Source organism: Takifugu rubripes, chromosome 3 (genome assembly GCF_901000725.2).
Source record: "Takifugu rubripes chromosome 3, fTakRub1.2, whole genome shotgun sequence".
Lineage (NCBI taxonomy): Eukaryota > Metazoa > Chordata > Actinopteri > Tetraodontiformes > Tetraodontidae > Takifugu > Takifugu rubripes.
In genome coordinates, this window is record NC_042287.1 from 14,389,124 (window position 1) to 14,410,806 (window position 21,683).

General features: G+C 45.9%; 1 protein-coding gene across 3 annotated transcripts in view; it reads left to right on the forward strand.

Annotated features, from left to right (window-relative positions):
* Positions 1-591: 591 nt before the first annotated feature.
* The window catches only part of grm4 (glutamate receptor, metabotropic 4), a 106,786-nt gene continuing 85,694 nt past the window's right edge, over positions 592-21,683 (forward strand). Inside the window, exon 1 of one of the 3 annotated variants that reach the window (XM_029833691.1) lies at positions 592-1,488. The gene's annotated coding sequence lies outside the window, so the exon portion shown is untranslated. The remainder of the gene's footprint in view (positions 1,489-21,683) is intronic. The other 2 variants (XM_003963486.3, XM_029833692.1) reach the window with 2 other exon arrangements.

The following is a 21,683-nucleotide window of genomic DNA, read 5'->3' on the forward strand; positions in this document are numbered from 1 at the left end:
AAGCCCTGAGTTAGCATGCTAGCCTCATGCTCGCAGCTTAGGCGCCAGAGTCAGGCACGTGAGCCCTCCGCGTGCAACATCCATTCATAACACGACGACAGCGCTCGCGACTGATTAGACTGATGAATCAATAAGGGCAATCAGCGTGGTAATGATAAACATATAAAGAAAAGTGATTCAAACGAGCGAGGGCGAATTACCCGCGGGATGATCCGCAGTAATCAGTGAGCGGTGGCTCGGTCTGTGCGCACCCGTGCGTGCGTGCGTGCGTGTGTGAGTGTGTCAACGCGCGCGAGCGTGTGATCCAATTTCTTCCGCAGAACTTTATAGATCCCCATGGAGCATCTGCAGTGGCCTCAAACGTGCGCCAGGTGGCGCTTTAAGAATGAAATTGGAAGCGCGTCGCACGAAAGCGGAGCAGACGGCACATGGAGAGGACCTCCATGCGCGCCTCTGTCAATTTAGGGAATTTTCAAACAGCATCTGTGACCATAAAGTGGGAAAAAAGATGGTTGACTTGAGGGGCTGACGCGCCAGTGCGCGGCTGTAAACCATCCCAGTGTTTCATGTACAGTAACTCAGTCTGGAGCGTCGTGAGAGCTTCTAACTGCTGCCGTCGGTGATGCCTGAACATCTCTGACAACGAGGAACCCACCAGCTCCTTCAAATCCCGCCGCTTTCTTCCTCTTCTCCTTGCATGTGCCAGAGCTCTGGAAATGAGTCCCTAGCTGCTTCAGAACCTCAATCCGCGTTATCGGAACCGCACGGAGGCCGTCGCCTAAAACGGAAACCTCCATCTTATTCTGTAACCCACACCAATTAAAGAATGGGCAGCCGCCACCTCGGGCTCCATTCGTTCATCCGACTTTAAAAGGCAGCTGATTTTCTTTGAGCAGTCACTTGGGCGCCACCAAATGTTCCTGCCCTTTCATGGAACGCCGCCGCCGCAGCAGCGTGGTGCGCACAGAGGATCGCGCTAAAACAGTGTTTATTGAAGAGAAAAAGGAGGAATACCTATAATCTATTTGCAATCTCGCGTTGTGGGCGGGGTGGTCCGTGTTGTCACAATAAAAGAAGAGGAAGGGGAGGAGGGGGAGGAAGAAGAAAAGTGGGAAATCTCTGCAAACCCTGTGGTGTCATTCAGCAGCGCTCCTGCTGGACAACGTCTGAGCGGCGGAGGAGTTCGACAAACAGGAGATCTGTGCCGGAGTAACACTCAGGACCCTCCATCCCAGCGACACCCATCAATCACACCTTTCAGCAGCTTTTCCCTCAGAAACCGCTTTCGCTTTTTTTTTCCCCCTGTCTCTCCGAATCTGATCCGTGTGACGGGTTCGGCAGTCCGCGTGCAAACAGGAGGAGCGCAGCTCGGAGCCTGCGCTGCAAAGCGGAGACGCAGGAAGAAGAAAAGAACAAGAAAGATGAAAAGAACCGGAGGAAATCGGACGCCACTGAAGTAGATTCTCTCCCGTCGCCCGGATTTGGAAGGTGCGAGTCTTAACGTTCTTTTTGCGGTGTCACATGATGGAAGTGATGCGTTCAAGCATCAGCTTTACGCAGCTGGGCTGTTGCCTCCTGCTGCCGGAGTGAGCTGCACAAATGTGTTTGGCGTGTTGGAGACGAGCTATTAGCAGCACGTTTGCGTGCTTGAAATCCACCTTCTTCACTTGTCGAGGCGGGTTTGAGCGGGTTTGGGCTCAACAGATGAATCACTGAAGGGATGTGAAGGCTGACGTTTTCTGCTGGCGATGTGGGTGTGTGTGTGTGTGTGTGTGTGTGTGTGTGTGTGTGTGTGTGTGTGTGTGTGTGTGGGGGGTGTTAGAAATACAATGAAGCCCTTCATCAGCTGTGTGTCTATGGGAGCCCCCTTCTGCAAACCCCTCTCCTTTCCGCTCCACTTGACTTACTGTTCCCTCGCTCTCTCTTTCTCTCTGTCTCTCTCTCACACGCACACGCACACACACACATACTGTATGTAGAGGCAAATCTAATGACTGTCCACACGCATGCATGCACGCGCGCACACACACACGCACACACACACACACACACACACACACACAAAGATCTTTCTAATTCAATTAAAGCAGTGAAAAGCTGTAGGTGTTGGCGAGGCGCTTTGAAATCTGAGAGCTTCGGTTGTTTGGAGATGAAACATTTTTTTAATTTGCATTCAATCATTTTCAGTGAGACTTGGAGCCCTGCTTGGGTGGTGATGGTGGTGGTGGTGTGTGTGTGTGTGTGTGCGGGGGGGGTCTTTTGACTGTCACTGTCACGCTGCACATGCTCGCTGATGTCGAGGGCAAAACAGCAACATGCTAGACAGACAAACCTTTTCCATTTTGAATTTTCTTGAAAGTTTTTCTCTGTTTTAGACTCAAAATGCCTCGACTCCACTTGAAATCAAATGCAAATGCATGAATTTTATCCAGCATCAAGTTTAGAAAACAACTCAAAATGTTTCCCCGTTCCCAGAAGCGATTCATCCGGTTTATTAACGTCAATTTGGAGCTTTTCTGTTTCGCTCCGAAGAAAGAAAGAAAGAAAGTCGGGCTGATTCCAACCACCAGGATCCTTTCAGGGTTTTTTACTTTCTGCCGTTCCAACATTAAAGCTCCCAGCAGGCGCAGAATTTCACCAAATCTGTGCCGCACTAATTTCCCAGCCCACCGTGAGGGCTTTCACACCGACTGCAGCTGATTTCCAGGCAGCAGCAGCAGCAGCAGCAGCAGCAGCGTGTGAACCTTCGAGGTTGTTTCCTCTCCTGTCTGCTTCCTTCTCGTTTCTGCCATTTCACAAACCTTGCGAAGCCAGGTGGAGCGTTTGGCTCATATTAGCAATAATGAGCAACCAATTACGTCGACTCTCTAATGTCTCTCTTGTTGCTCGGAGGCCTTCATCTTTGCTCCTTTATCCTTGTGTTTCATCTGCCTCGCGTTCTTCTGATGGCGCCCTGCCGTCCTTATTTGAAAACTCCTAAAATACCTGATATTGGCAGAGCTCTGGCCAGCCTGCGTGAAACAGATCCCCCAGTGATACCCTCAGTTTGAATGATTGTGTTTGGTGCTGCTGATTGAGGTGAGGGTGTAGATCATTGAGCTCGGTGCCTGCCAGGTTGGGGGGAGATGGATTTGTTTTTGGCATCCTGGGAGGAAGTGCCATCCCAGAGGTCCAGTTCTGGGTAGAAGCAATTAAATGTGTTGTCACCAGCGGCAAAAATGCTTATTCTCCCAATGTGTCCTTTCTGAGTCAGATTCACATTACCTACGGAATCCAGCAGATTTCTTCTGCTGCAGGACCTCATTCTGTATTTTTCCCTCATTAACATGTTTCTACCAAAAACATCTCATTAGCATGCAAAGCTTGGAGAAGCTCCAGTAAATGCAGCCAGAGACTGACTGTCAGCACAAAGCTTGCTACTTTTAACCTTTCCATCCAAATGAGGTTCCTTGCTCCGTAATCTGTTGCGATACAGCCCTCACACCCAGAAAATCATGCAGGAAATGTTTATTGTGATTGCTGCGATCTCTTGCAATCCATTTTCCATGCCTCTGCGACTGAGCGCGGCCTTAAAAGAGCGGGGCAGGATCATTTTTACCTCCCCTGGTGGCATCTCTTAATTCCCCCGCCCAGCTGAGCTGAGAACGAGAGCGCGTGTCTGCGCAGGATTTCTCGTGCTGGCAGACTGACGGACAGGCAGACGGGCGGAGCTTCTCAATATGCTGCCTGTGTTTTAGGTATCAAATTCAATGGGGTTATTTTTCAGATCACAGAGCCCGGGACGTGGCTCCTCCTCAGCGTCCGCCCGCCGTCCGTCTGTGCCTCAGGGAGGCGATCCGTGTGGCCTCAAAGCACCCATTACCAAAATAACCACAGATTCATTTGTCACACTAAATCAACCCTTTTCCCCAAACGGCTGATTTCTGCAGCGCGCGCCCGAGTTGCAACCAAACACACATCAAAACGCCTTTTTGCTGTTTAGTTTTGTGCATTCAGTGGCAGTTACTCAACCCCAGTTATTAGATCACATTCAGTTTATGTCTGGAAAAACCTTTAGATGCACACTTCTTCCACTTATTGTAAACAAACGTCTTGTTGAAAGTTGAAAATGATGTTTTCTATTATAAATAACTACTAGCTAATCCTATTCTAAAACTAGTCCATAGAGTTAAAGCCAAAATAATCAACTGCAGCAGAAAATGTAAGGAGAAGTTTTCATCATTGAGTGAAAATACTGATGAATTTCCTAGTTTTGTGCTTCTCTGTCCTACAGAGCGGGCGCAATCTTCTACAGCTTAGCCAATTTTGTCGTACTTTATAGGCCCGTTTGGCTGCCACGCAGCCCTGTTCTCAGTGATGCCCACAGGTTGAACATCTTCATTACAGACTGGCTGACACTAATCAGGGATGACTTCCAAGCGCTCAGGTTCATTTACAAGATTTACAACACAAACAATCAGGCAAATCATCTTTCAGTCCCAGGAAGAGAGTTCCTCATAATGAAGACGCACTCACATTCGTTCCTGTGTCTCATTCTCACCTCAGCAAGATTTCAGCTAATATATCCAACATGTTATAGATTAGTTATCCTGAGGGGAATTAGATCAGGCAGTAGCATATACACAGGTAGGTACCACCAAAGGCCAAAGCACCAACAAAGCAACAGCAAACATCCTTAAAACCGGTCAATAGTGCACAGCCTCAATAACAGTTTGGAAGAAGAGTGCAGGGTGAGGGTGAAGTTTTTATCCTCTACTGCTGTGAGGAGGAATTGATATTGATATTGCTTCAGGGACTCCTCAGCCTGGCAGTGAACATGCTCCTCTGCCTGGTGACGGTGCGGAGGGTGATGGGGGGGTTGTTCCAGGTGCTCGTAGCTCATGTGCAGCTTCGCTTCGAGCTCTGTGGCTGGGGCCTTTTCAGCTTTAGTCTGGAGCTGAAGAAATCCAGCATCGCCTCTTCGGCCCTGGGTTGAAATTCATCTAGTCTGTTATTGTTTGCTGTTGACCAACTGCTGTCAGAGGCACTTAACCATGCACCTGAAAATGCCTCTGCTCATTGACGGGTGGAGGAAAGTTAAGTGCTCATTACGCTGCTAGCGTGTAGCTAGATGTAATTGTTCTGTGTCCTCAAATTCTGACGCCGATAATTCCAGTCAGAATTTGTGTCATCAACAAAGATGGCAGCCTGGCTACGAAGGAGACTGCAGCAGTCTGGGGGGGGGGGTGCGCTGAATAGATTCTGTCAGTGTTACTATAGTAAGCTTCCATTCAAAAGTCGCACATCCTGCCTGTAGAGCTCAGGCAAAAGGCTCCGTCTGTCTCCACGCGCATGTAAAGGACATAAATGAGCTCTTTATCTTCTGCCTCAGTGGCTCATTTCTGTCATTTTTGCCGTTTTGTGCCGCTTTTCAGATGTAACACACTGCTGGGCTTTTGTTGAGTAAGTGACAAATAGAGCATGATGATTGTTCTTTGGGTAAGAAAGTACTTTTAAAGGCAGAATTAACGCTGCAAATGTGTGAAAATCCTGCGTGGCCTCAGATGTGGCCGTGATGGGTGGTGAAATGAACGTTAAGACTCTACATATCTAAAAATACAAACTAAGGTTGAAATTAGTATGTTACTGGGGTCACCTGTTGTCATGGATACAATCATGACCACCAGGAAGGAGTAAGTAGTGGCTGTGAATAAAGCCAGAGGAAGCCAGACGTCTTTCTGTGCAGACCCGGGAGGACAAATGTATGCTACTTTTGCTTGAACTAATGCAGTCATTATTCTTGGATAATCTCATTTGTTCTAATTTTCTATTTATTTTTTGCTAAATCTGGAACTCATTTGTACTCAGATTCATCGTCTGTCGCAGCTCGCTTAGCTTGTTAGCTTAGCATGTGGCGTTTAATCCCAAGTAACTGGGTTTCTTTATGGCTTTTCGGTTACCACTAACGCAGTCTCGAACCCAAGAAGCTGCTGTTGTGCTATATTGTTCCCGGGGCAACCACACAGATGCACAACGGGCTCGGTTCTGATGACCTAACATGCACCATCCTGAGTGTGCCATCAGAGTGCGTGCACACGCTGCGTCGAGACCGGTTTTACTATTTCGATGACACAGAAAGTACAACTGTGTCAGGCCAGGCCTGTGCCCATGGGTGCGACATGCAATAAACCAGTCAAAAGCCCATTTCCCAGTTGTGCAGGGAGCAAGACTGATATCTGTTATGTTGAGCCAGGTTAGTTACAGGGACACAGGGATGAAAGAGGACACTGTGTCAGATGTAAGACAGGAAATGGCAGAAAGACACCAGGCTGGTTGTTTAACGCTGGGGGGAGGACAGAGCGCAAAGATGCAGGCAGACACTCACATGCTAATTGGACCGGCAAAAATCACGCTGCGACTCTTTCTTGCGATTACGCAATTGTTACAACAAAAAGTAATCAAAGTACTAGAGTTTATTTTATTTTATTTTATTTTTTAAATGTCATTTGAGTAAAAAAAACGCAACTGATTGCAATTGTTCCACATATTTTTCCACCCTGTATCATGGCTGTCAGCACGCTCCTTTTAGCTGCAACAGGCCACTCCAGATTAGCTCTTGTTCTTCACACCAGTGTCTGGCAGAAATCCTCTGCCAGCAGCCGTGGGAACCCACAGCCAGTTCCCTAAATCCTGCAGTCAAAAGCTCCCTGATGCTCTGCGCGTTCCTCCGACCCTGATTACAATTTGCCTGCCACAGTGGTTGGCTGGGGTAAAAGGCCCATTTGGAAAAACTGAATCAAAGGTGCAGCAAGCTCACCACCCATTTAAAATCAGGTCATACCCCCTTTAAAAAGAATATGATACACTTTTATAAGTTAAGCAGAAACTGTGAATAGATTGTGAATCGATGCATCGTTTTTTTCCCCCCACAACTGAGATCCTGATCTAATTAGTCCCCCAGAACTTTAAATAAAGCAAGAAAAAGCAGTTTGTCCTATAGGCTAGCCTGCTTCTAAGCCCAGAAGCCTGCAGGTATCACTGCTGGCACACACTGGACATGATTTATTGCAACCCCACCATGTGTCCCTTTTGCTCAAGTCAGCAATTGAATATGAACAAAATGTGAGCGGAAGCTGAGGACAAATTAGAGGAAGCACAATGTCATTGTTTCTGCTTTAAAAAAAACTTTAAACATATTGACTTTGCAGGCGTGCGTGTGAATTCATTCGAGTCGCCGCTGATGTGCTAGCCTGAATTAGCCCGGAAAATCACGGCACGGAAAATCAATCGATGAAAAATGCGAACATGCAGAACAATTCCAGCTCCCTCCTCATGCTCTCTGTCAATACTGTAGTAGTTGACCCCTCAACAATATCCACTAGGCTGAGTTTAACAACGTTAAATTATAAGGAGAGAGTGCCATTAGAGGCTTCAGTCTCCTCACGTGGTCCCGTCCTGCTCTCTAATGGGTCTACTAGGCTACTCCCAGGATCTGCAGGTTCACTTATGTGGTGCTGATCCGTTAGAGCCCATTACTCAGACTCTTGTCATTGCCCTTGCCCTTCCCCAGCTCCACGCTTCAGCTTCAGCAAGGAGAAATGTGTATTTACACCAAGTCCTGATTACTAATGCATATGCGGCAAAATGGGAGAGCGTGTCTACCACTCCCAGCTTTCATGTCTGACACCTGTAAAGAGGGGATTTAGTCCTCATACTGCAAGCGCGCAAGCGCACGGAGCTCGCGCACGCAAGTGGCAACCGCTATCTCTGAAAAACAGGAACATAACCCTAAGATGAAGGAGGGCGGGCGTAAGACAAAAGTCTGAAAAAGAGACGCGGGGAACAGCTGCAAAATGTTCAAAATAGCGACGCAAGAATCTTGAATAAACCATCATAAGAGAGCACAGAACAGTATTATTAGCGTTTCTACCGTTATTAAGCCTCTCTCAGTATAAACCTCACGAGTATATTATGTTCTATTGTTGTGCACCGAACGTCGCCCCCGCAACTTGATGGAACACCAACGATTTTGGTTAAATATTGGAAAAGTAAACACACAGTTTACAAACTAAGCTAATGGTTTGGCAGCAGAGCGGCGAGAGCAGCAGATGGCTCCGCAGACTTCACCAGTCAAATTTCACTCAATTTGAGGGAAAGCGATACATCCAGAATCACACTCAAAGTACTTTCATTTATTAAGGACGGTGTTTAATTCAAGACTCATATTTTAGAATCATTATCTATTCTTCCCAGGGTCCCTCGCACATTTAGACACATAAAGAACTCATCTGATTCCTGTGACAGCTGATAGAAAAGGGAGGCAACGTTGCTCAGCAGAGGCAACAATCTCCACGTCAATCACGAAGCTTCAGAGTGAATGCCAAACTTCACATCACAAATTATAGCTGTTGTGTAACAGGCGGTCGGCGGAGGGCAATTTGGAGAGGACAAAAGGATGCAGTTAAAGACAAACAAGCGTGCAAAAAGGAAGAAAAAGAAGAAATTGCTACAGTCAGGATGATTTTTCCTCATTTCAGCAGGTCTGGAGCAGAAAAGGCCCGTTGTGCTCACGTTCGACTGAATAAAGAGGACGCGGTGATTGATTGACTGCACAAACCCTGCGTAATGAGATCACAAGCACGATCATTACCGTGTGGCTTCAGACTTGACTGATGGCGATCTGTCCAAAAGCCACAATCATTCAATATACAACGACTCAAACAAACAGCGGGGCTCCGACGGCAGCGTTTCAAACAAATTTACTACTTGATCCATGTGAGAACGGATGTTCCTCATCGGGAGCAGGAAACGCGTTCCGTAATGTGTTTTTAAAACTTTGATTGATCGTTCCAACTGCGCCGCCTCGCTGACATATAATCGCTTACACTTGGGATTAGATGTTAGCGGTTATCCAGTCTACATTTGTTTCTCTGCTGTCTTTTTTTTTTTTTTTAATACTGGCTATACTGGACTGACTCCACTGAACCCGCCATACCTCTGATTAATAACCTCCACACGTGGACGCCAAGCATCAGGCCGCCAGCAGCTGCCACGTTACTCCTCACAAAGGCTGGAATCAGGCAGAGGCAGCCTGTCTGGCTCCACCTAAAGGCAGCAAAAATATGTCCACCCACACCTGAGCCAAGCTAGGCGGCCAGAGGCCTCCCTGTAATCTCTACTCCAAAAACGTCTGACCTTTAATTAAACAAAAGGTAATTCAGATCAGGAATATATAGTATCATGTTAGATATTTATTCATCTAGCAGAGAAGATGGAGACGAGCTGACCTGCTTATAAAATCGCATCAGCCAAGCTGCAGCCTGCCGTTTGCTTTATGAAAGCCCTTATTGACTTGTGGCGCTACCTCCAGATCTGATTTGTGAGCAGAGGCAGACGTGGATGTTGGAGGCGGACGTGGGGAGCATCGTCGGCGGGCTGTTACCGACCTCTTTGGATCCCGATTCAAGAGAACCTCCACCTGCCGTCTGCGGCGCTGAGGCCCGTCTCCGTTTACGGGACGGCCGCCGTGGGGTTGAGGAGAATTTCCCCGAGTCAATACAAACAGTGTTGTGCAGCCCAGCTGCTCGGGAAGGTGGTGGCAGGAACACACATGCAAACACAGCAGCTCTGTCAGAACGCCCGAGGCTGCGCTCGTCTCGGTGCCTCGGCCATGTAGAGATTTCATATCAGGACGCACGTTTGATGCATGGAGACGTTCCACTAGACTAAACTCCCCCCGAACGGCCGACATCCCGCAGACTTTGAGGCTGATGAATTATGTGCGCTCCATTACAATAGAAAAAGCTGAGTTTCTCTCACATGGAACATACAACTGATACAGTCGGTATCAGCGCCATTCCCGCACATGCATAATGCATGTGTGCACATCAGTCACAGTTGTGGCATCAGAAATTCCACATCATGCACCAAGGACCTGTTGGCTACAATCATGATCCGTTACTAGGAGGCGGCAGCGTTTTCGTGCCAGACCTGGTCGGATCCTGTGAATCAGTAATTGTCCTGGAACACACACATCACATACAGCGAAGAGCATTTTCACTCTTTCACGAGCTGCGTGGGTCCAGTTGGTGCGATGCTGAGTCCTGGGTCCAGGGTTGGTGTTGAGCAGAGCCACCGTTAGCTTCTCCGGACAGAAGTTGAGCAGCAAAACTGTCTCCAGCGCTGCAGATTTAACAATCTGACGTTCAGTAAATAAAGAAAGGATAAAGCCACGAGGTACCGTCCTGATTTCCTGCTTAGGAGGTCAAGAAGCAAACAGGAAGGAACACAGGCTGTAGGGAACCTTCTCTCTCAGGTTTGGCTCCTGATGGTGGACATAAAAAAAGAGGCAGACGCCCATAAAATTATTATTTCCTCCCCCCGAACGTACAAAACCAGAAGAAAACTTTTCCGCCTGTGTGGTTCTTGGTTAGCAGCTTTGTTTCTAAGGGTTTGGGCTTCCACGGCGAGGAGAATTTCCAGCACAATTTCTTTGTTGTGACACACCGGGAACGATTTGTTTTGTCTTCCTCCTTCCTGGGGAAGACGTTAAAAGCTGATCTCCCCCAGGTTTGTGCGGACAGCCATTTTTCCCCAAAGATCAATCCCCGATGACGTCAATTAAATGTCTCTGGTGTCTCTATTTAGGTCTTGCAGCAGTTGCCCTCCACCTGAACTGTGATTAGCCGTTCGGATGAATGGCGGCTTTAATGACTTCCAGATCTCTCCGTCCTAATGAGGGAATGAGAGATTCCAGCTGAGATGTTTTAAGAGTCGAGCCTTAACAACTGCAGTTATTTAACTTAACGCCGCGTCTGAAAAAGCATCAGTTCTCGGAGGTTCTAATTAAAGGTTGAACAAAAGGCCATCCTTCCAGGTGTACGGCGCGGGGACTCTAACAGCTGGTCTTTCATCACGCGGCGTTACAGTGAAACAGCAACCACCCGTGCAGACTCGATCCAGGCTCTCTAATGAAATGCTCCATCTCTGTCATCAGCCTGCCATTTCCACGATCTATTGAACCTCATACATTTGTCGCACTGTTTCGCATTACGCGCCTCCACTTCTGGCATCCTGCAGCATTGTTTCAATTATAGGGACGCGTCGCCGTCGCGTCATCAGTTTTCATTTCATGTCTTTTTTTTTTTTTCTGGAGGAGGTTAATCAGACTTCATCTCTAATTTCCCACCTGGGGCGTCTGTTGTCTGTCAATATGAACTGATAACTGAGGACGAGTTGCTGACCCATTTATGTTCGACGTCGTCCCCTTTGATGTTAATATATTTGCGGGGTTTAGCATCCGCCAAGTCCACCATGCAACGCGCATCCTCATAAATGACCACAGGGCTGAATTTGGGAATAATCTCCACCACCAGAGTGGTGATGTTGCATGTAACAGCACAGCTCAGATGTTTGCCAGAGTTTGGGCGATGGAGGGTATTTGCCCCTAAGATATGCGATAAATTATAACTTTGCAGCTACTTGGCTCATCCAGTGTGACAACTTGGGGAACCCACAAGTAAGACCCTTGTGATCCTGATCCTCTGCCAAAACCACCCTGTTAAATACTGTTGGCTGCATGGAAATTGAGCAGCAGCAGCTTGAAATAAAGTTGAAATACTTCACAAAATTATCACATTATAACTACAGTATATGTCAGTGAGGCACTTGGCTGCCCTCTAGTGGCTGATTGCAGAAAGGACTGCAAGCGTTTGGTTAATGTCCGTTTACGTCGTAAACCAATGGAAATGAACTGAGAGCAGCAACTTAACTTGACAACCGGCTCAAGTAACCAGTAACAAAATCCCCAATGAAAACCAACAACATCATTACAGGAAAAGCTACTCATGAAATATATATAAAATGCAGCCACATATGAAACTTTAATCCCCCAACAAAGTGGAGATGATGCTTCACAGGTTTTTAAGTCTCAGAGAACCATGTTTATTCACGCTGGATATGAGCCCTTTCATATTTTTGAAATTACAAAATTCACGTTTTCTCCTGGAAACACACTTTTAGCACATTTGATTGACACTTGCAGAAGTTTCTAAAGCAAATATAGTGTCGCTTCAATGCAACTAATCTTTTTTAATGTGGTGATGTTACAACTGTTGTAATTAACTTGTTTCCCAGGATGAAAACAGACCCACTGTGGGTCTTAATGAACATTTCATGGCCATAAAATCACCGCAAAAACAACAAAATCAGCCGCACAGACAACACGGCAGCCATTACTCAGAAATATTTTCCTTCTAAAATATGGAGATGAAATTTTAATGGCAATATTGGATAACAAACCCCGTCAGCTGGAGGAAGGAGGCATTTGTCTGCTCCCTGGAGCTTTATTGAGTGGGATGCACAGGATCATTAGAGGCTAATGTCAGTCTGGTCGAGGGTAATAAAAACATACAACCTCAAAGGACAACACGGCTGGCTTAGAGGTGAGTCGTATAGGAGTTTCTCTCTCTCTTTCAAGCCTGAGTCTTTAGTTCCTTCTGATGTTTCCTTTCATCGGTCGACATATTTGGCATTGGTCATTTTGCTTTTCTCAAAATGAATTTTGAATTTTAAATGCATCTTTTTTTTGACGACTTAATGGAAGCAACAAAATCCTCAATTCAAGGCTTCATTCTGAGATCTTTGGAGTGGCGACACTAATGGAACAGCCAAAAAGATAAATTTAGAATTAAAGTAATTAAGCCTATTTTTAGCTTCATCCACATCCGTTGACATTTTTACGTGATTTCTACCTTTTAAAAACTGTGATTAGCATCTAAAATTAGGAGTACAAGGGAAAAAAAAGACTGAACAAATCATTTTAGCCTCTCTAAAGCGAATCTGCTCATGCACACGAGCATCTGTAAACATCTGTCTTCCTTGTTGCTGACAATCCTCTCATCTCCTCATTGTCTCCAGATCGAACGTGCTCTCGGCAGCGTGGTGACATGGCTTGAATGAGAAGCAGTCTCTGCAAAATCCTATTGTGAATTATTTTTAACCCCCCCCCCAGCCCGCATGTCACGTGAAAAGAGCCTAATCTACTTAAAACAAGTTGATAGACTGGTAATATAAATGAGATTGCTCGTCCGCACGAGGATCTGTCTTCATTAGGGCTGGATCTGCGGAGCGTTTCTATTAGCTCGCTATCAAGATGGGAAGACCGTAAGGAGGAAATTACATATGTCACCAGACAAAGCGCGGGTGGTCGACCAGCAGAGGATGAAACTCTTAATCAGGAACAAGAACTGCCGGTGACAGGGCGCCGGGATCGCTTCATCAATCTCAGCGTGGATGATTTCATCCAGCCTTTGACAGAGTGACACCTGTGCTGCCTAAAGAGAAGAAGAGACGGCGCCGTTCATCCTCCCTCAGCCCCGCTCTCCTCTGCTTTGTTCATTGCAATCAGATTATTCTGGTTTCATCTACAGAGTGGAGGTCCTGGAAAACCCTGGAGTAGAAAGCAAGCACACACACACCCAATGAAGTGTTACGGAGCTCAGGACTCTCCCACATTTCCAGACACCAGCACTTCCTGTTCACTTCCTGCTCACCCATGAATGGCGATCGGGGGCGTGGCCAAGGTCTTTTCATTACTGGGAGTCGTTTCACTGACGACATCTTATTAAAGATGTCCTGATGGGACGTCGTTTGAATTAGACGCACGCTCGGGACATCTGACTGTATTTGTCATCTGCATAAACACCAAACAAGGAGTTTTCCTGTTCATCCCGGCTCTCTCAGCTGAAACCAGCCCAGGCGAAGTCTCATTTATCACACGACTCCTCTGGGAGGCCCAGAAAGCTTCGCACAACCTCATTTCTGTCACAAACTACGCTCCTTTCTGCCCCCACCTCCCCCAAAGAAGCACTTTCTTCCATCTGAAAGTTCTATAAATAGTAAATTAAGTACAAGTGAAGCATATTCGTAATATTTTTTAACAATTTTTCTTGTTGAAATTTGCACACACAAGACTTATGTCAGATTTACGCCTGATTTGTGACTTTTGATGGGTTTTCAAATGCCCAGAGGATATCGAATTATGTTGAATCAAATTAAAATAAGTTCATTACTTGAATTGTTGTAGAAAGCCAAGATGTTTCTAGATTAAAGGGAGGCAGAATCTGTTCCCCCTTGATTTTTAGAGTTTTGCTCTCATAATCTAAATTAAATCTAAATGAATCACATCAGCCGCAGTAACACAGTCACCATCTTTTCCATAGATTAACATTAATGCGACATGAACGTTCCGGAATTTACCCTGAAGGAGATTTAGCTTTCATCTTAAAATTAAACATCTGAGCGAAGGAAAAGAAAAAATGGAAAATAAGATAAAGCAACCTAACAGGACATGGCATAAATGACACAGCTGTCACATCTGGAGTAGATTTAGAACTGCGTCCCACTGAATACTGGAATATCTAAACATTCCACAACATACCTGGCACGTCAAATCCCATCCTTCATCCGGCTGCTATATTCCGGCTTCTGTTTGGGATTAGGTAATGAGACCTGGCACCGGAGGCTGTACTGACACAAAGGACCTCGCTCTCCTCGGCTGTGATGAGGAGGGGGCACGGCGTGTCAATGCCTGTTCTCCCAGGTCTTATGTGAGATTGAACGATCAGGAGTGGGGAAAGAAGGAAGAGAGCCGCTGCTGATATTTGGAGGGGCTGCAGAACTGCACCACGAGTCAGAGGCTCTCCAGGATTGATATGAAGCAGTCGGCTCTGTCTAGACTGGCCTTAATGGTGAGGGGCCTGTAGTAATAAGAGCGGCTCAATAGTGCTTGTGTGTTTTTTCCTGGGAAACACATCAGGCGCGGTGATACTTGTCATCTTGACTGTTTGGCTGAAGGCGATGATAGGGCGGCGCCGGCTCCGGCTCCTGCTCTGTGAAATCTCTGACCAGGCGTCTGCGGTGATTAAAAACGACAGTTAATCCCTGCACCGCAGATTCTGCAGGGTATCGTGTCAAGTTTCAGGCAAACTCACAGTCTTGGATTTAAAAAGTCCCCAGACAACATTTTTTTGTTACTATTGTGGCAGAATGTGATCTGACACCCCCCTCCCCCCAGGCCCCGATCACATGATGTACACTTTGTGGAAGATTTCCAGAACAGCTGACGAGGACGTCCGGTCAGCTTTTTCTCATGCTCCGATCGTCGATACATCAAGTTTTCAACAATCAACTGTCCTGTCCTGCAGACATCTTCTTCTTTCCTTAGCTGATTCGGGGATCTACCAGCGTACCAGACTGGTACCAGTCTGGAGAGTCCTTTCCAGCCTGGCAGGCACAGATGCTGAGGTCTCTGGGGTGTGTTCCATGTGGTACAACCATCTATATACATGACAGGAGGTGACAGACTGTGGGGCCCTTTCACGGTGGTTCATTTTTGTAGTTGGGCTGGCGTTCTGGGGGTATAAGCCTTTGCACATTAGCCAAAGATGCTAAAGAGAATGCTCCATCCAAAGAGCCTGCTGTGCATCACTGAAGGCTTATTGCTTCACTGGTGGGGCAGAAGAAGCTTGTGTGCATGAGTAAGTAAAGTCGCGGGGGCTGAAAAAGAACAGGGTGGTGTAAAAGTAGCAACTGCTAGCCCACCACAAGCTACGTACACGGTCATTGAGGTTTACATACATTAACCTCTCAGTCAGAGACGCTAATGGAACATCAGCATTCCAGTGTCTCTGCTTACTTATGGATAACAAAATAAAACCAGGATAATAACAGGTTGGTGCTCTTCAACTGGGCCATTCCAGTCAGGTGATAGTGGTTTTACATGGTTTCAATATTCAAATATTAACCCTGCACGATAAGGGAGGGTCATTATGGCCACAATGGACTCTACCAACACAGCCACATGAAGATTTGATGAGATGAGGAGAAAGCTACAGCCTTTATTTCTAATGGAATATTTAACTTTCCACACTGAGCCGCTCTGTAGGATTAGAGAACTAAAACTCTCCTAAAAAATTCAATCCTACTCCTCATTAGGTGGCCAGTAGCTCACTTCTTTCTACCTTATTTTGAGCACTTGGCCGTAAAAAATTAAGAAAAGCTGACTTAGGCATTAAGAGTGTACCAGAGAAGTGTGTGTTAACGATTCATCACGTTAATGTTTGACCGAGCACTCGAGACAGTTCAAGTCAAGCGTTATGTTGCAGTCCTGCTACGATGGTGCAAATGAAAAATGGAGTATCGGACGTAAGGATTTCATATTCTCCCAGTAAATTCCAGCTCTGATTACATGCTTGTGCTCGTGCACACCCTTACATTATACAGTAAGTGCTCCATATGAGACGTGGCTAACGCTCGGGTTATTGCGATCTATGTGCACTTGTTCGTCGAAGCAGGTCTGCAGCAGAGGAAGAGGATTATTATTATGGGTTGGTGGGCAAGAGGGAAGCACAAACAGGCAGGTTTGCTGGAGCTTCTCTGAGTTTCACCCCTCCTCCATCCCCATAAAACCCAGAGTATTCGGAACATGGCAGTATCTCTGCCGTTTTGATTAGGAGACGTTTCGATGGACGTGGACTTTGTAAAGCGCTGTCTCTGCTTCGGATTACACACAATAGAGCCCCCTTAGGAAACATCAAATATTAGAGCACGAGAGCTCCTCACAGCACTGCACGTTTGGAGGCTCGGCGTGCTACGAGGAAGCAGGGAGGATGCTTCCAAATGCAAAGCGGCAGCGTTACCGACTCTTCCAATGAAATTCCCCAGAGAACTTTGAGTCATTGGAAACAGGATGACAATGAGCGTAATCCTCACGCATCAGCTCATGTGACGGGGAGCGCTCAGATGTGTCTACCTGCTGATCTCTCTGAGAGGATAAAAGAGACAAGAAGGAAGTAATTAGTGGATTCACTTTGGGCTGAAATACTGTCAGCGAGCGCTTCAAAAACGTACAGCTTAGAGACGATTTCCCAAAGTTTCTGAGTGACTCTTCAAGACCACTACTGGTTTGTTCGCTTCTCAACTTCCGTAAAAGTCCCATTACAATGACTTAACTTTCAGAAACTTGGGTCTCTTTGCATTTTCAAGACTCTCACCACAGTCTAACCAACACAGGAGCTGGAAGCAGCCAGACAGGCACTGGTTCTGGGGAAGATACGGGGAAATTTCAACATTTGCCAACACCGTATACCTCAGAAAGCAAATAGGAGAGTTTTGCTTTTTGTTTTCTCGTCTGTGACACCACTTTCAGCAGGTTTGACCTCAAAATGAATCAGAATTGATGCCTTCGCATGAACTGGAACTGGAACAAACCAGCTTTCCGTGCAACTTCCTGGGACGACACAGGTGCCTGTTTAAGATAAATGTTTTGTCACTATCCAATTATGTTAGCGACAGCAGAGAAAGCAGTAATGACAGATGGAGTGACTCTGACATTAAACAGAAATTAGCCTCCATGACACATTAAAGCATTGTGGGGAAAAAGGAAACACAGGTTGGAGAGCAGATCTGTTCAGCCGCTGAATGATCTGTGTGGGCGACGGAGCTGAGTGACTCAAAGCCAGAGAGACGCCCAAACATTCGCAGCGCTTGTTAGCCCATAAATGCCATTTATCCGAGCGTTTCTGCAGGCATGCCGATCGTTAATAGCAACCCATGTTAAAGTGTTCCTGGGGTAGATTTGACATGCCGACGTTAATCCACCTGGCTGATCCACGTTTGCTCACCATGGTTGTTTGAGACGCTTCATATGGTTCTGCTTTCGGAGATCTGAAGGTTTTTTTGTGTTCTGGTGAAACTGGCAGCGTGATAAAGAACAATTAGAAGGAGTGTCAGCACCGATTTAGGCCTTGGTCAATTACAGCAGCTCTTTATCTCAGTACCAGTTTTATTAATGCTGATGAAAGGAGTTTATTCATCCATCATCATTATTCCGCTGCCATCTTAGAAATTATAATTCCTGTGGAAGAAAACTAAACAACAAAAGATAATGCACAGACTTTTGAGACAGGGGAAGCACTTTAGCACGCGCATGTGTGTGTGTGTGTGTGTTTCCCCTCCATTACTGTAGTGCCAATTTCACAGCTGAGTAGTTGAGCGCATAGATGCGATTATGAAATAAAAGGTTTTTTCATGATATGACACTGCTGACTGTTTGAGGGTTTCTAAATAGTCGCTAATTGTATCAGCCCCATTTGATCACAATCAGCTTGTTGCACTAACCCAGGTTCATCTGAACATCTTCATTTAAGGTTGTGCTGCTTTTTATAATGAGTAAATCATGCTAGAGCTGCACTCTGACATGGAAATGCAGCACTTTGACTGATAAATGTGCAAACACAGACGCAGGCTCATACGTGTTCATGCATTAGGAGGCCTGTTGGGAGGAGGTGGAAATGAGTCAACTGACAGAGGCAGGCCTGAGCATGGATGTGTAGGTTATAAATACACACCGCCCGATGACACGTGTCATGTCTCTCAATAGCAGAGCGACATGATGAAGCCAGTGATTCCATTATCACCCCAGTTGTGCTTCTGCAGTGTGTGATGTTGAGATTTATAACAACATTTTACTGAAAAGACAGTAGATGTGCTCTGTTGAAGGGTAAATTACCGTATTTTCTCGACTACAAGGCGCACCTAAAACACTGAGATTTTCTCAAAAATCGACGGTGCGCCTTGTGTGTGGACTGAGTTCCAAAATCTGCTGTGCGCCTTTGGTAGGTGCACTATGGTAAACGCTCTGCCCATCGATTAGTGGCACACCTATGCGTAAGGACCCCCTAAAATGGCGCCGGTCAAGGGACACGCGTATGAGGCTCACTTTAAACTGCAGGCCATCGAATATGCGGCTGAAAATGGAAATCGAGCAGCTGCAAGACTTTTTTTAATGTAAATGAGCCCATGGTCAGGAAGTGGAGAAAAGAAGGGAGTGGACTGTGCCAAGTGAGGAAGACGAAGCTGAGTTTCCACCGGGAACAAAGCAAGGTGGCCCGAGCTGGAAGACCGAGTGGAACAGTTGGTTGTGGAACAGCGAACATGTATTCATGTATTGGAAGAGCTTTCACAAAAGCCGGCATCAACACTGAAGCGGAACCGGTCGGTGAGTCTGATTCAGATGATGAAGAAGGAATTTGGGATGTTGGACATTAAAATAGTGATTTTAATTTTGTTCAATAAATGTGTCGAAACTCACTGTTTTACTTCCGTTGTCTTTTTTACTGTATGTTTCAGCGTGCGCCTAAAAATACTGTGCGCCTTATGTATGTTTTAAATAAAGATATAGCACCCATAACTGGGACTGCGCCTTTTATTACAGTGCGCCTTATGGTCGTGAAAATATGGTAGCTAAAATTTGACGGTGTTGGACTCCTGTTTGCATGGAAAGCCACTATTTCTGACTGAAACAAGGTGAGATCCTCGGCAATTTTCCGTGATTCCGCGGAGATTTCTTTGGCAATTTCAGTCCTCTCGTGTCTCTGCGACAAATAAGGATGAAGTGACCTGACCCTCATCACAGCGGCCCTCTCGGAGATGGGAAAGCATCCGAGGTCACCTGACAATCCCGCGGGGAAATGTCACCGTGAGCACATTATCTCCCCAGTCTTCAAACACCCACGACATATTTCAGCGCGCCGATAATCAGAACTCTCGGTCAGCGGTGTTTCTGTGCTGCAGAGCGCCATACGCTCAGCTGCCGTGGCTCAGGCAGCCATCGCAGCATTGTTCCTATTAGAGCTCACAGCGCTCTAGCACACTCTGGAAGGCAGATTAGGCCTGATAAAATATTCAGTTTTCAGAAAGACGTCGGCATCTCTGTGGGGAGCGAGCAGATGCTGGATGTATGCGCTACGCATTAAACTGCACTTCTCAGTCCTCTGGGTACCGGCTGAGCACAGGAATTGTTGAATTTCTGCGCTTCATGGTTGAAACTCTCCTTCTTGGGGCTTCAGGTTATGGTGGTCTTAGAAACACCCGCATTGTTGATTAAGGAAGCTGCCTGGCGAGCAGATGATCCTAAACGTCCGCGCGGACGACACGTTTTAGAAAGACAGAGGATCTGTGTTCCCGCCCGAGATGAGGAGACCTCTGCAGAAAATGAAGCGGATCTAAGACGCAGCGATGCGGCTCCATCAAACAGAATAAAGGATTTTACTTTACTATTCAAGGCAGTCAACATATTACCAAGAGGTTTATTCATTTGAAATTCCTGATGCAGCGCATCAGAGTCATCGGGAAAGTAGAGGAGCTCTGGCTGTTAAACCACCGCAAGTTCTAATAATCATAATTCCTGACAAATTCCGATCGTCTCTGTTGTGATGGGAACAGGATATATATACATTCAGCCTGGCGCCACACCAGAACCTGAAGCCCTGGACAGCACAAACTCAGAGTGCAGATGGAATTTTAATGTCTGTGATGTTCCACTCAAACACAAATGCTTTGCTGAAGCTTGGGCGAAGACCTTATTAGAGATTCCTTCTATGTTTGTGTTTTATGGACCTGTACAAACAGGTTCTTGTCATTTTGATATCAGATTTTCTGTCAGCTACAAGGTTAACTCACTGGGTTGTTAATTGCATTAAAAACGAAGACATTGATTCAGAAAAATTATTCGGAACAATTTAACACGCTCATTTTGACAGTAGCGTTTGGACAGCCTATCACAGCAGCGTATCACAGCAGCATTCCTCAAAGGTGTCTATATAAATAAAGTAGAAATGATGTTTGCTGGTTGATTATTTAACTGATGCAGCAAAAATGCTGCCGCAGATCTGATGCCAGACCTGAAGTCGAAGGCAAAACGATCGAATTATAGAATCACTCAATCCATTCAAACACACACTTGCTGTATATACATGAGTTAACATTGAGCTCAAAAGTGCATAGGAAAATTACAAGAAAACTTGGAGAAAAAAAAAAGGTAACTTAAGTACGTTAGAGAACCATTGGACCATTAATCAGGCATTAATAAAATGCTGAAAAACAACGCAGAACAACAATGTATGCATGCACAGACACACACACACACAGCAATAATCAAATGTTTTAACTGAAACACACACATAAGATGTTACTCATGATGTGTTTTTATGATTACTCATAAAATGACAAATGTTACTGGACATGTGGTGCATATGTCACACGTGTGCATGACTTTAATATGGATGCAAGTGGTGACTCATTTGTTTGCGTATTCCAACATATGGTATGGGACACAGGAACACAGTATCTTGTTCAGTCACGTCGCTGAGAATTGCTCCTTCATGGACCTTTGATAGGAGCAGCACCGACAGAGCAGGTTTGTTCTCCGCAATAATTACAGGCTTTCAGAAACGAAGCCCATTCTTTAAAGAGAATGTTTCTTAATTGGTACCTTTGTCGCAACATTGCTGCCGTTTGAAGGGATAATAACAGACGGTCAGAGTAATTGTTGGTTTATGAATTCATTTGTTCAATTGTGCTGGAGCGTTCCCTCTAGAATGTGGTAATTGTTCTGCATCCAAAGCTGTTGCATCCCCGCACAGATGCTGCTAAATTATGCTGCATGGCAAAAAAAAAAAAAAAGCTAATATATTCCAACAAGAAATTAAAATCACTTCAAGTGCAGAGGGAGGGAGAGGGTCTGCGTTTGAAAAATGAAAATTTGAAAATCAGTGAGGGGTTTGATGGAAACTGAAACAGAGCTGCTGGAAGTTGTGCAAATGCTCGAAATAAACCAGAGTGTTTTGATTAGATTCTAAAAC